Genomic DNA, 13,970 nt, shown 5'->3' on the forward strand with positions numbered 1-13,970 from the left:
TGATAAAACTCTCAGGAAACTTTGATTTTATGAATTAGGGCCTTCAGGGGGTTCATATTACATATAAATTAATGAAGTCTATGTATGGTGATAAAAGGTTGGCCTCAGTTTGCCTTCTTTTGACTTACAATGCCAACAGTTTTCAGAAAACCATTGAGAAATGAGCACATGAATGTTTTTAGGAGCATATCATAGAACACCCTGGAGCTTCAGGGTCCCTGCCTAAAGCCCAGAACATCAAAGTAAGCCATTCTCAAGCAGAGAGAAATGAGAAGCCTCTCCAGTGACAATGCTGCTATCCATCTACCAACTGACAATCAGACCTATTTATTGCATCAAGTTCAGGCCCCCCAAATCACTGCAGCTCTTGAAAATTTTGGCCTGGTGATTTTCTGTAAGTCTGTCCATTCACTTGATGTGCTGTCAGATTTTTGTTATAAAGTTAAAACGATGCTGACACTTCCCTTGAATAACTTACAATTAAAACTGCAGAACCAAGATGATGGGCAACAGACAAAAAGACTGGTCCAAGGCAGTAAAACCAGTTGATTACCTGAGTGGGACAGTTACAGAAAACAGATAACAATAGTAGCGCAAACACAAAGAGATATTTGAGGATTTCTAAACTGTAAAGGTAATGAAGCACAAGCTGAAGGAAAATCTGATTTGGAAAATCATGCTGCTGTCACGAACTCAAGATGAGTTTGGGAGGTGCTCATTTTGCCTGCCTCCCAGCCCTTTGGAATATATAAAACTCTATAAATTTAAAAAAAAAAAATATGTGGAAGACTCAGCAAGACACAATAGTTATACAAAGAACAGGGCAAACCAAACCCACCTGTCCCAATTTTCCCTAGATGTTCACTGTATTCAAAGAATAACTGTCTAATGAAAACTATTTTTGATGTCATATCTGCCACTGTATATTATTTCGCTGTTGATAAACCAATGTGTTTAAGGTGACATTAGCAATAGACTACTGATTTAATACCTGTTTCAAACAAAAATATGCAATTTTAATTCCATTTACTTTTGCTGGGCCTTTTTAGCTCAGCTCTGACAGAAAGGAAATCAGACATTCTGGTAAATGAGCTAGGTTGATTGAATATTGATAAGCCAATTTTTAATTTATCAAGGTTATCTAGAGGAGCCAACCCGACGCTGCATACTAACAAGAAATATCAACACACTAAGTGGTGTGTACAGTGAAATATTTCTTTGGGGAAAGAGCTCTGGAAGGGCTAGGATTATTAAAATTAGAACCTTACAATGGAGATAGAAGAGGACTTCCTGCAGGGAAATTAAAAGCAGGTTACAAGCGTTACAGAGAGACTGAGATGAATAGGTGGTAAATTTTATATTTTGCAGAGATTGCAACATAAAAAACACATCGAATCAGTCTGGAAGAGAGACAGAACTACCTTTGTGAAAAGTAGAGGTAACATGGCACAAAAAATGCTAATGGTTTACTTCTCTAAAATTTCACAGCAAGCCAGGTAATTGTTACAGACATTACAACACACACCCCACATTGCCAAAAATCTGCAAGCCTTGGCAGCCCCTCTACAAAAGACAATGCCCAAAGAGCTGAGAGGAAGCAAGCAAGCATTACTTTTCAGTGTTGGGAATTCAAAAAAGAGCACAGAGTATTGCAGCAAGAATAATGTAGACCTGTCTGACATTAATTACTCCCTAGTTTGATGTACCTGCTTAGTTCAGGCTTTTCTTGATTCTTCACTGATCTAAAATAATACCTCCACACTTTGTTAACTTTGTTTATCTTTCATTAGGGATATGCCATTTAACTTTTCAGAGGTAAATTCTTTTAAACCCCATACATTTGTCCTTGGTGAGTTTGGAATTGAATTCTGTCATTCATGACTTCACAACTGGTTACAATTCAGCACAAGTGACAATGCTATCTACTCATGTTTTGTCCTCCTTTTAGTACAACTTACCACCATCATAATTTGTAAAATATGCTCTTTTACTGTCCTCTCCCACTCATTTAGGGAGACCCATCCAGTAGGACACAGTCTGATATCAGAACAGGTCACTGAAAGGCTACTCTTTGATTCTATCTTAGCAGCTACCTGTTTACTGTTTCCAACACAAGTGACAATACAGTTATAAGTACCCTACTAATTCTAAAAGCTTACCTGTATCCTTGCATAAAAAAAAATTGCATTTCTTACTTGTTCTAAAAACACTGATATTTCAGATGGTTACAAAGAAATAATCTGGTGTGTTTCCTACCAAAAAAACCTCAACCTCACCACCCTCAAAACACAAAATCAAATATTCATAATCAAATTCTCACAAAATTTTGGCAAAAAATTAATAAACATGCTATTAATGTAGAGCATCTAAAGGTAAAAACGAGAGAGATTCTGATTTATTGCACTCAATGCATTATGAATAAATCCTTTAAAGTCAAGATAAAGGAATAAGACATTAATATACTTTAATAAAAGTAAGTAGCTACAAGTAAATTTTTTAAAAATTATTCTAGATTCTGTAAACTATTTTATATTGCTGTATTTTTTTTTGTACTTGTATAGCATATATGTTTTTAACTTTGCAGCTGAGAGACTTCACTGATATAAGTTTTCATTGTCTTATCCCTTTCAAAGGAGCATAATGAAGCTGGAACTGACAGAGGCATAGTCTGAATTTGATCTCTTTTGAATGACCCACAGTACTGTTGCGGTTCAATTCCTCTTATCTCTTAGACTGTATAATTCGAAAATCTGAAATATTAAATTGATAATGCACAGCTCTTAATTTCCTTCAGACATTATCATACTGCATCAATGTGCACAGCTCTGAGAATCAGTCTGTGTGAATTAATGATGCATCTCCATATCTGCACGATAAAGATGGACGGCTGTGACAACATTTACATCTGATACTATTAGAGTCTCTTCAATGATTATCATTAACAAGTCCATTAATGAGAACATATTTCCCTGAGGCCCTATGGCCATTCAACATTGTAATCTAAATCTATACTCTCCAGAAACTCTATTAGAATGCAATGAAGTAAGTCCCTGAACTGTATAAAGGTTATCAGCCACGTTATCTCATGAGCAAAAAAGACGAGGGAGATGTAACCAGTAGCTGTATTACAAACACATTGGCTGAAAGCTGCATTCCAATGGCTTCAAATAACTGAGTAACTCAAACTCTTAACTTTCAGAAGATTGTATTTAACTGGAGTAACAAAGTTCAGAAATTCACCATACTGATTAATATCATCATCAAATAATAATTACTGACTTGTTAAAATAAAAATCCTGCTGGCTTGAAGTCTGTATCATCATTTACACAGATTTGATTGAAATAAGAACTCCTTATTCACCAGTAGATAAAATTATAGTTCAAGAAACAGAAGAATTACTTTAATTTCAAAATGATTCTGTTATAAAAATATACTCATCTTTCTGTTTTCTGTGAAACTGGTTTCACCTCAGGCCCAACAGCAATAATCATTCACCCTACAACAGGCATCTAAACTGGCAGCTTCAGAGCAGCAAATATTGTGGACAAAAATAGATAGCTGTTCCCAAGTCCTAATTTTTATGACAAGAATGAAACTGAGAGGGCATTACTGCTTCAATCTCCCTGAGCTAATCTGGGAGTAAGCAGAATTTCAGACTCCTGAACCATTTCCTTGATATCCTTCATCTGTGTTAAATCAAAAGTTTGCTGGAGTCAACAAAATATGAAGTCCTCCCACAAATATGTTTTTAAGGAGGAATTTTTTGTTTAGTGAAATGTCACAAACCCACACCCAACTATTCATTATTATAATTTAAAGGTCCTTTGTGAAGGCAAAATTTCCCAGACAATCAGTATTATGTAAAGCAAAACAACTTATGCCTAAAATAAAAAGAAGTGTAGATTGGCATACTGAAGCCACGAGTAGCCATTGCTATACATCCCTATAGCCTCCAAGTTCACTACTGAACTAGTCCTACTTTACCACAGATCTGCCCTGGCCATGATGATTTTGCTTTTGCAGATAAACATCTATTTATCTTAAAGCATTACAGAGGTCGAAATAGATTACTTGCTTACGTTGCAATGCAAATATAAGCACTTCCCTAAGGAGTTATCAATGATCATTTAATGTTTTTAGGACTATATATTTTTTTGCCCCAGCAATAAAAATCTATTGATATTTAGAAGCTATTTGTGTTGTCCACTCCATAAGAAGGTCTGACTGGAGACTGACTGTTAGCACAGTATTGAATGCTAGTACCTCTTCATATTTGTGTCATATTATGACAAGCTCTGTGCTTTCTTAGCAAATTGAGATGAGAAATAAAATAATGTAAGATTCTTTGATTTTTTTTCTATGTAGCCTCTGTTAGAAACAGAAGAATGAACTAGCTGAATATTCAGTTTAATCCCATATAGGAATTTCTGTCTGTATGAACACCATCTAGTTTAGCTTTAAACCACTTCTGTTTCCTCTTAAGTCTTTTACAGACATCTTAGGAAATTACATACAATACCTGTGTTTTACTCAGTTTCCTGAGCCATGTTACAGTTTCAAGGCTAACTTCCTAAAAGGGGAAAACATGCTTAAAAAAGTCACTCGTTATATACTGCTCTTAGCTGGAAAAGAAAACATTGTAAACAGTCACATTAAGAGCATCTTAATGTCTGAGCTATTATTACTTTCTTAGAATTTAACATTTATGAACAGAACTTGAAATTTCACATAATATGTTATAATTTACTTAATGATCATCAAGGTCACTTCTAAGCAACTGCTTACGAAATGTTATATACAGAAATGCAAAGAGAGTTCTGTGTTATAAAATACAATGAAGCATTTTAAAATCCAAATCCCTTCCCTCCCTCCAAGGGAACAAATTATTTTTTCTTGGAAGCCAGCATGCTGCAAGATTCAGACTCTGATTGCCAAATCTGAGCCTGAGTGAATGTTTCACAGTGAAGACATAATACCTTGGAAAGAGAAAACACACATAACGAACCTGACAAGAACAGCAGAGCACACAGGGCTTAGCCATGGGAACAAGTACTGTGCCAAAATTAATCACATCCAGAAAAGTACAACTCCTTCATGTTCATCTTTAGTGCTTGCCAATGGTGCTGACAATTTTTAACAAGAAGCAGTATATTAAGAGCTTTTTTGAAAACCTGCAAAAAGATTAAAGAATGGTGAGAAGTCGCTTCAGACTCAGCTCAAGCAATAAATGGCAATGAAATTTCTGAAACACGCTGAAAACCCCGTATCAGCACACAAAGGTACCTGATCCCTATTTGTGACAATTCACAGGAAAATCTGAATTCGAAGTTCTCAGTGAAATGTATGTTTCCAAGTATATTCAACCACCTGCAGAGTTCTAACAATGCTGGTGCTCATCCTTATTGCACTGGCTAAGCAAAATATCGGGCAGAGTTCTGAATAGACACTTCTGCAAACCCAATTGAATTCAAATTCTTAAAAAAAGTATTAAAAAAAAAAGCCCAACAAAAAACAATCAAGAAAAAAACCCCAACTTACAACATTTTCACTGTGCATAGCATATAATTTTTTTTGTGATATACTGAGTGGTGTTTGCTTCTCTTGGCAAATCAACTGGGTTTTTTTGTTTGTTTTTTTTTTTTTTTTACTGGCTCACAGAAGCTTCTGCAAACTGCCTCAAGCGAGTTTTTCCCTATGTATATACAAACATCAGCTTTGGGATCTTCAAATCTAAAAGGATTTATTGAATCATCATTGCAAGATCATTTCTCTAATATTTTGCATGCTGTGAAGGATCACTGTCTTCCAGTTCTAGTTCAAGAAGGCTGTTTACTGTTGTCTGGTTTTGTGATCCACTACATTCTGCTTGGAGTCTACTAATGCATGACCTGTACTACTCAGCTGTCTCCTTGAGACTTGGCACCTTCTTAACAAGACCGTCCTCGGCAGAAACGTGGCTTTTATGGCCATAAAATAGTACAGAGATTTCTAATTACCTTTGCACAGTTAACCTTCATTGATTGTTCCATGACTCCACCAAGTCACTGTTTCTGAAAATCACTCATCGCAGGCAATGTCTCCGAACAGTCTGACTCTGCAAGACAAGAAAGAAGCCTATTTTAGTGATTTAGCAATAATAACATGACATACACAAGGTGATGAAATGAAAAAGAACAAAGAAAACAACATACAACTCTATAGAGATCTGAAAGAGGGAAAATAGGAGAACAGAAAAAGGTAAAGTGGGAAGGCAAAACCAGGTAGAAGGCAGCAGAAGGGGAAGAAACTTAGGGACAAGTGTAGGAATGATTATTCCTCTGGCTTCTCCATAAGCAGAGTAGTAGTATGTCAAGTAACTAAATGTAGATGTAGACACAAGGAAGTGCCAATTGGCTGTACAGTATCTTGTTTTTTAGTCTTCAGGGTCACTTCAAAAGTCAGGCTCAGGCTTTTCCAGCTGTAAACTGGAGGGGAAACTAGTTCCCATAGACAATTGTGCGTGTGTAGATTTTATTAGGAAAAAACCCCAAACAACACAACACCAAAATACTTAAATCTGATTCTCTAGATTGGCCTTTCTGGAGCTCCACACACACTTTGTGCAAATCACTTGGCAGTCCAGTTTGGCTAAAGGCATTAGCTGGTTTTGGCAGCTCACAGCCTCAAAAAAAAGCTTTTAGTGACCTTTGTTAACTTCTCTGTATGTGGTTATAAATGAACCTTTTCTGCTCTGCTAAAGTACCAGCATATGGGGAACACACAGAGCTTCAGACAGGATTATATTTATCAAGGCTGTTGCTGCAAATACTACTTTTACAGTCTCAAATGTCATCTTAAAATCTAAACACCTGCAAGTCTCTGATATGGTTACATCAATTGCGGTTGGTTCAGACAATGATAAACTGTCAAATCTGTTGAGTTTGTGCTGCTTTCCTCTTATCTTTCATTTTTTTGGAGTCTGTGACAGCTTTATGGGAATGCATTATTCCTTGGGAAATGTAAGATCTGCACAGTCTTTTCAATGAAAGACAGTATTCATCAGTTCTATAAACAGTAAAGAAAGGCTGTAAATGGACTCAAAAGCATGAAACTGAGCAATTTTCTTCCTGATTTCAACGTAAATAACAGGTAATGGGAGGTATGCAGAAGTCTCTGCAGATCCCCACGTTGTTATGCTGTTGGCATACACTTGGTGCTTTGTACTTGGGAAATGAAAGTTGCATAATCTTGAGTGTCTGATGAAATCACGAGGCAAGAGTCATTTTATCTTTTGTACTGGGTTTATTGTGATATCTTCCAACTCAATGGTGGTCTGAAGCCACAGTTTCTGATAACCTCCTGGCCATCACAGAGTAGCTACGAACTTTTAAATCTCAGAGTTGCTGCTCTGTTTAGATTAAGCAAGTATCCCAGTTAAAATATTTTCACAATTTATTTTCACAAAAATTTTCCAGGGAATTTCAGATACTAATGACTGTGCACATTTTGAAGTTTGACAGAGAAGAGAGATGCCACACAGTAAAAAACCATCTTCCAGATGGTGAGATATGAAAACTTGTAACAGCTATCAATCCTGAACCAAGACCTAAGCTGAGGCTTAATTCTGTCTGAAATTCTACCTTCATAAAACTGTAGAATTAAATGAAGTACAAAGCCTATGTGAAAGTCCCTGACATTGTCTCAAAGTTCTGAAATTTATAATGCAAGACAGCTTGAGAGAAGGATTAGGGTACTAATCTGGATCTCAGAAGGGCATTCCAAATACCAAGTAAAAAATTTTCCTGCAGGCAGTTGGCCAATTTTTTCATTCACTTGCCATTTTTGACTGTGCAACTGATGCAAGAACTGACTCTCAAAAAGGACAAAAATGTGGTCCTAACAGAATAAGACATTTTCTACAACCCTTTCTACCCTTTTCAATGGAAATGGATTTCAGAGGTCTTCTGAGATGGGAACTACTTTTTTCAATGAGTTTGTTTAAGCTTTTTATTCAATATATATCTAGAATTCCTTGAAAATTAATCTTCACCCCAGCAACCAATTGCATCTCAAAATAACTTTTCTAGGTAGGTAGCTTCGAATCTTTCAGAAGAACAATTACAATGTGGCATAATTGCAAGGGATAGTTTGATAGTATACAGAATATAATTACATGGTATTTCATATCTGAGTCATCCTAGGGACAGAAATGAAAGGAAGTAATAAAAATTACTCACTCGTAAGCTTAAAATATTCTGGCCAATAAATTTAAACAGCAACACACTTTACATATATGTGGCAGAAGCAGCTCCTGGTAAATTATGCAGCACCTGGCATATACTATTAATTCCCTTGCACCTAAGTTAATTGCAGATTCCAGCAAGCAATCAGATATGATTAAATTACATTTTTGGAAACTATCACATGATTCAGGCTGAAGGAAGACATCTTAAAATAGACCTTTAAAAGGTGCCACTAATTAGGCAAAGTCTTAATTCTACTCTTCTCAGCTTTGAAATTACAGGGACAAATTCTCTTTTCAGAGCACCAAGTGAAAAGCAGCTGTAATCACCAGACTGTACAGGTATACTGAAAGCAGAATTTCAACCCATGGAAAATTTCTTTTGACTTCATTTATGCTCCAGAAAGAAGTATTTCATAAACAAGAAATCAAGATTTTATTTTTTTTACTGGGTGTTCACAGTGCCTTAGGACACTGGTCTTAATTAATTAAAAAAGGTACAAATGAAGTTAGGGAATACTGGAATATTGTGAAAGGAAGAGGTCTAAGAAAACAGCTAAGGAAGCAGCATTACTTGAGAAGAGATAACGAGCAGGGAGAGGAAGGAGATGGCAGGGCAGGAACTCTCCAGAATCATTTGGGAAGCTGTTTTCAGTAACATAATACGGAGAATTCTCTATATCACCCAGATTATAAATTAACTCTCTCTGATATCTCTCATCCAGGCCTGTTATTCATTTTGATTGAAGTAACCTATTCCCCACTGACTTTCTTAACACTTGTCTTTCTTATTTAGTCTTGGAATTGTCCAGTGTTTTCACTGTACCAAAATATGCCTCCCCTGGTCACCTCAGAGACCTCCTTTTTACACACACATTTCCATTTCTAATTACATTAGAGACTTCAGCAAACTATTGAGCTCAAAAAAGCCCATGGCTTTCACCACGTGAACCTAACACATAGCAAAGCCTATCCTGAACTTGGAGGACCTCCTTCTTCTTCTGCCATTAAAACACAATCTTCTGTACATACAGCACCAGGATACTGAGAGAAAAAAGAATATAGGGCAGCAAATGTGTTTTTAATATCACTGATGACAGCAAAAGACAACTTAGTACACCCAAGCTAGGCAGTATAACCACACTGTAATAACCACTATCGACAATAGCAGCCACATTTTTTCCTGTTTGATACTCTAGGTCCCTGCATCCAATCTAAAGGCAAGTGCCATACACCTTAGGCATAGAGAAACCTTCTGAATTCATAGTCAGAATCTATCTAGTGCCATGGGATCTTTCAATCTTTCATAATTGCCAGGAAAATAAAAAGTATATTTTAAACCTTCAAAAAATGTACAAATATATTTTTTGATTAGCAGTACTATGCACATGGTGAAAACTCAACAGTTACAGAAAAAGACGTGTGTTTCTACTTTTAATAATATACTGGTAATATCTTTCCCATTTTTTTCCTTCAGTGGAATAAAAGGGTTTTACCACACCAATGCTTTATCTTGAATAGAGTTTAACATAAAGAGCTGGGAAATGTTGAAACAAAACCGAAAATCTCTGGTTTTATGAGTTGCTCTAGCTAAAGCTCAGGCATTTGGAAAGCAGCAGCAACCAACTCATTTACTCAGTGGTATATTTTTCCACTTGTAGCATATTATTTGTTCATCAATTTTGCATTACTGAGCCCCAGAGTGGAGTATTTCAGATGGAGACAGAAAGGACAAAGTGTGGGTGGATAGACACAAAGCACTTGTACATGCCAGACTGCCTGATCAGTAAAAAGGAATTACTCATAAATGGGACTTCTGAGACAAGTACTAGGCACAACTGTGCTTCCAAGTCCTGTAAAATGAGAGAGACAGCCTCTACTCCACTCCAGGTAGAAATAACCTAAGTAGCAAATTAATTTCTTTCTGATTTCCATGACTCCTCCAGCACTAGTAGAGGGCCTGATCTTGCAAGATATATCCTTAATAGCTATGAACTGCATCCTGACAAATTACATGAAAAAAGCACTGATACCCCTATATTAAGCAAGATCAGTTACTTAATGTAATTGATATGCTGGAGGGGGATCTAGAAGAGCTCCCACAGGTCCCTTGTGAAAATTTATCCATCAGAATGGATGGTGTCCTTGATTTAGGGTGAAACAATTTTCTTTGGACACTTCTGAATCTTTTCATTACAAAACACTTGTAAGTCTCATGGGTATAAAAGTATATCTGAAGACCTTATTGTTTGGGGTTTTTTAATGGACTGATATCATCAAACATCAGTATTTTTAAGCAAATTTCCAGGAGAGAAAGATCTTGAATCCCACAGGAAAATCTTTGACCCCATACCTGCTCAAATTACTGGAGTTATAAATTCTTACTAGTCCATATATTGATAATTATGAGAAGCTTCCCTCCTCTAGCATAAACTTATGTATTTCTACAAAACTGGCATCTGTTGATACACACTAATATATACTAGCTGCCCTTCTCTAAAATATATATAAATACACACACAGTTAAAATTGTTACACACATGCAAAGATATAAATAAATACAAGTAAACATAGGTTCTCTTACAGTGATATCTTTAACTCTTCTGGATCATCTCTCCTTCACTGTCTGAAGCATTTTCATTTAACTCATTGACTAAACACTGAATAACTGTTTTGAGCTTTGAAAGGTGTCTTAATCAGAACAGCCACAGCAGTAGATGTGCAGTGGCATGAACGCCACCACCCAAGAGAAATGAATCAAAGTAAGAATCTGAGGAATAAAGTTGATGAAGATACTTATTCCTCACCTTGATTTTTTTAAAACAACCTCTCCTTCTTTTCATTCAAATACCATCTCTCCACCTTCATAAGAAATATAGTGTATATATCTATATCTATATCTATGCATGTGCACAAGGGTGGAAGGGTAAAGCATTCACATTTGTTTCTTGTTTGGAAGCCAAAATTCCCACATTAATTTTAAAGAGCACTATACATCACACTATTGCATAATTCAACTATTATTTCTTCCAGAAATAGTCCTTGCTCTCAGTTTACAGTTTTACTTTGCTGTTATGCAAAACACTATGGAAATTCAGAGGAACAGACAGAGAACTCTGCAGCTGCCCCATAAACAGACATGTGCGATGTGTGTGCCCTTAATTAATAACTCAGCCACAGGAACATTACCATAGTGCAAGGCAGAAATCATGGAAAATTAAGGTAATCTCCAAGAAAGTCTCCTACTCTTTGAAATTAAACGGATGATACAAGATGCCTCCTGCTCTATCTCCTGCAGTGCCTTTTGAGTCATTCATTGATAGCTAAACTTAAAATTATAGGTCCAAGTCAGTGAATTTCCCTTCATGAACAACCCAGATCAAACCAGCAGTTACAACACTGCCTCCAATAGAGACAGGTCTTAAGACACATAATTGCAATAGCTGCTTTACAGATTCCAGAGATAAACCAAAGAAAGACTTTAAAAAACATACATATAATTCAGTGATCTTATCATTCTGCACCATGGGCTTAATGTTTGCTCTGTTGAAACTTCCTACATTTTCCATAATAATCTTATGTCTCTCTGTGTAAAACTTCCCGAAGGATTGTGATTTTGAATGGGAAGTAATTGCTGTTTTTAAACAAGGTTTTCTTCCAGGAACTAGACAGATAGGGAAGTTTTACAGCTGTAAAAATCTAGATGACTTTGACTAATGGAATTTGGTTACCAGGACTTTAACAAAGTTGTTAGTTGGGTCAGTTATATAGATGCACACATACCTGAAACCAATGTGTTTGCAGTTGCTAGAAAGGCCAATAATTGGATAGGAATGAGAAACAGCTATTCTCATACTTGAGCCTTTCCTTCAGCTTTATTTACAAAGAACAGAGGCACAATAAGGAGGATAAACTTGAAAGATTGGCTGCTATTTTAAATTAGGCTGCGCAACAAAGCCTATAGAATTGTTATTCCAGTGGCTTTTCCAAACATTGAATCCTTGCTTTGAAAGTTAAGATAAGTATCTGTAGCTTGTAGGTTTTTTTGCAATTTGTATTCAACAGAGTAACTAGAAACCAGTCCCTTGAACAATACCTGGTTTTAAAGAAGGGGATAATTCATTTGACACTGGGCTATCCCTCCAGTTTTTCAGTCAATCACAGGGTTAGTCCACCTTTCCACCTTTCCTGTGATATGATAAAGCCAAGATACAGTTTAAGGTATTTCAAAAAATATTGTGGTGGATTTTCATAATTCTATTGATGAAAATTGATACTTAGACTTTTATTTCAGAAGGCATTCTTTATTCTAACCAATAAAACCATTCAAACCAGCTGCTGTTTGATCAGATGTGCATGTTTCTGTGCTGAAATTTCCTGAAGCACATTCCCACTCCTCCTACTTATTGTGTAAACATATATTTAATTTAGAATTCAGAAACACAAAGACTAAAGGTACTCAGACACTATTTTCTAAGTGAAGACACTATCTTTCAAATGGTTTCCTAAATGTTTGACACTATACATGAATGATAAATTAGGTCATATGAATTAAAGCAAAAATAAATTAGTAAAAACTCTATTTAAAACCGATGCCTAAAAAAAAAATGTAACAAAAAAGTTGAGGTTTATAATAAGTGACTTGTCTAGTCAAATACAAATTCCTCTTGGTAATTACTTTATTTACACTGGTTTAATACCATTTATTCTGGACACAGTATCACAACATTGAAAGCAACTCGTTTAATTAAAATTGTGTCAAAAGAGAATTCTAAATCCTCCTTGCTTGGTTTCATTTAGAAGCACTTTATTCCTATAATAGAGCAGAATATTACCAGTATAGCTCTTTGCTTAGGTAAATAGCATTTAGGTCTAATGACTCAAGGACATTCAGGAATGCCCCTGAATATAGATACATAGGTATACAGAAAGGTTTTTAAGTAAACAAGATTGTAGGAAAGGACTGGCTAGTGCCCCATAGCAAAAAGGTTTTTTAACCCGTGGAACTGAACAAGGGAGCACATTTCAGCTCCTTGATAATTTGTCACACTGAAAAATGGCTTAGTCTCAGCAAAGCCAGGTTTCTTACCCCTTAAAGGAAAAAAAAAAGTAAAAAATTATTTCATCTCTTATCCACCCATATATAAAATCAGACTTCTTAAGAGAGTTCTAATTTTTTTTAAAATCACTTTAAAACATCACTCCAAAGCAACCCCCCTAGAAAAATGCCAACAGCACCTACAGAGCTTCGTCAGAGCACGAAAAGAAATGAATAAAAATGTTAATCAGTAGCAGACACTGATTTATTTATGTAGCATGATACCAAAAAGGAATTAATTCCCTTAAATACACAGGTGCTGCTTCCTGAATTCCTCTTTATGTCTACTGCCAAACAATGGACAAAACCAACTATTTCAATCTATGCCACAGCAGGGAACTTGGTTTAGATCTATGTTTTTTTTCCTAGAATACGTGCTTTTTTTGTCCCAGATTCCTCCTATATGCTATCCAATTAATCAACACTAGTCAACAACAGAATCCAGGCACCAGAAACGGACGATAAGAAAAATAACTTCATATTTAGAATAAGCCCTTATGTTAAAACATTTGTTAGCTTGATAGTGCAATGACATGACAACCCACACCAAAACTGTGTGCATTTTCAAGCTCAAAAAACTGATTTAATTTCAAAGCAATGAAAACTTTTATGGTGAATGACGTTACAAAAGGCAGGAAATCCCAAAATGT

At 35.9% G+C, this 13,970-nt stretch overlaps 1 protein-coding gene across 1 annotated transcript in view; it reads right to left on the reverse strand.

Annotated features, from left to right (window-relative positions):
• LOC135417901 (mannose-binding protein-like) overlaps positions 1–13,970 on the reverse strand; it is an 85,882-nt gene that overhangs the window by 58,587 nt on the left and 13,325 nt on the right. The window contains exon 2 of the mRNA XM_064662544.1: positions 5,998–6,095. The gene's annotated coding sequence lies outside the window, so the exon portion shown is untranslated. The remainder of the gene's footprint in view (positions 1–5,997; positions 6,096–13,970) is intronic.

This window comes from Pseudopipra pipra, chromosome 8 (genome assembly GCF_036250125.1).
Source record: "Pseudopipra pipra isolate bDixPip1 chromosome 8, bDixPip1.hap1, whole genome shotgun sequence".
In the NCBI taxonomy this organism is placed as follows: domain Eukaryota; kingdom Metazoa; phylum Chordata; class Aves; order Passeriformes; family Pipridae; genus Pseudopipra; species Pseudopipra pipra.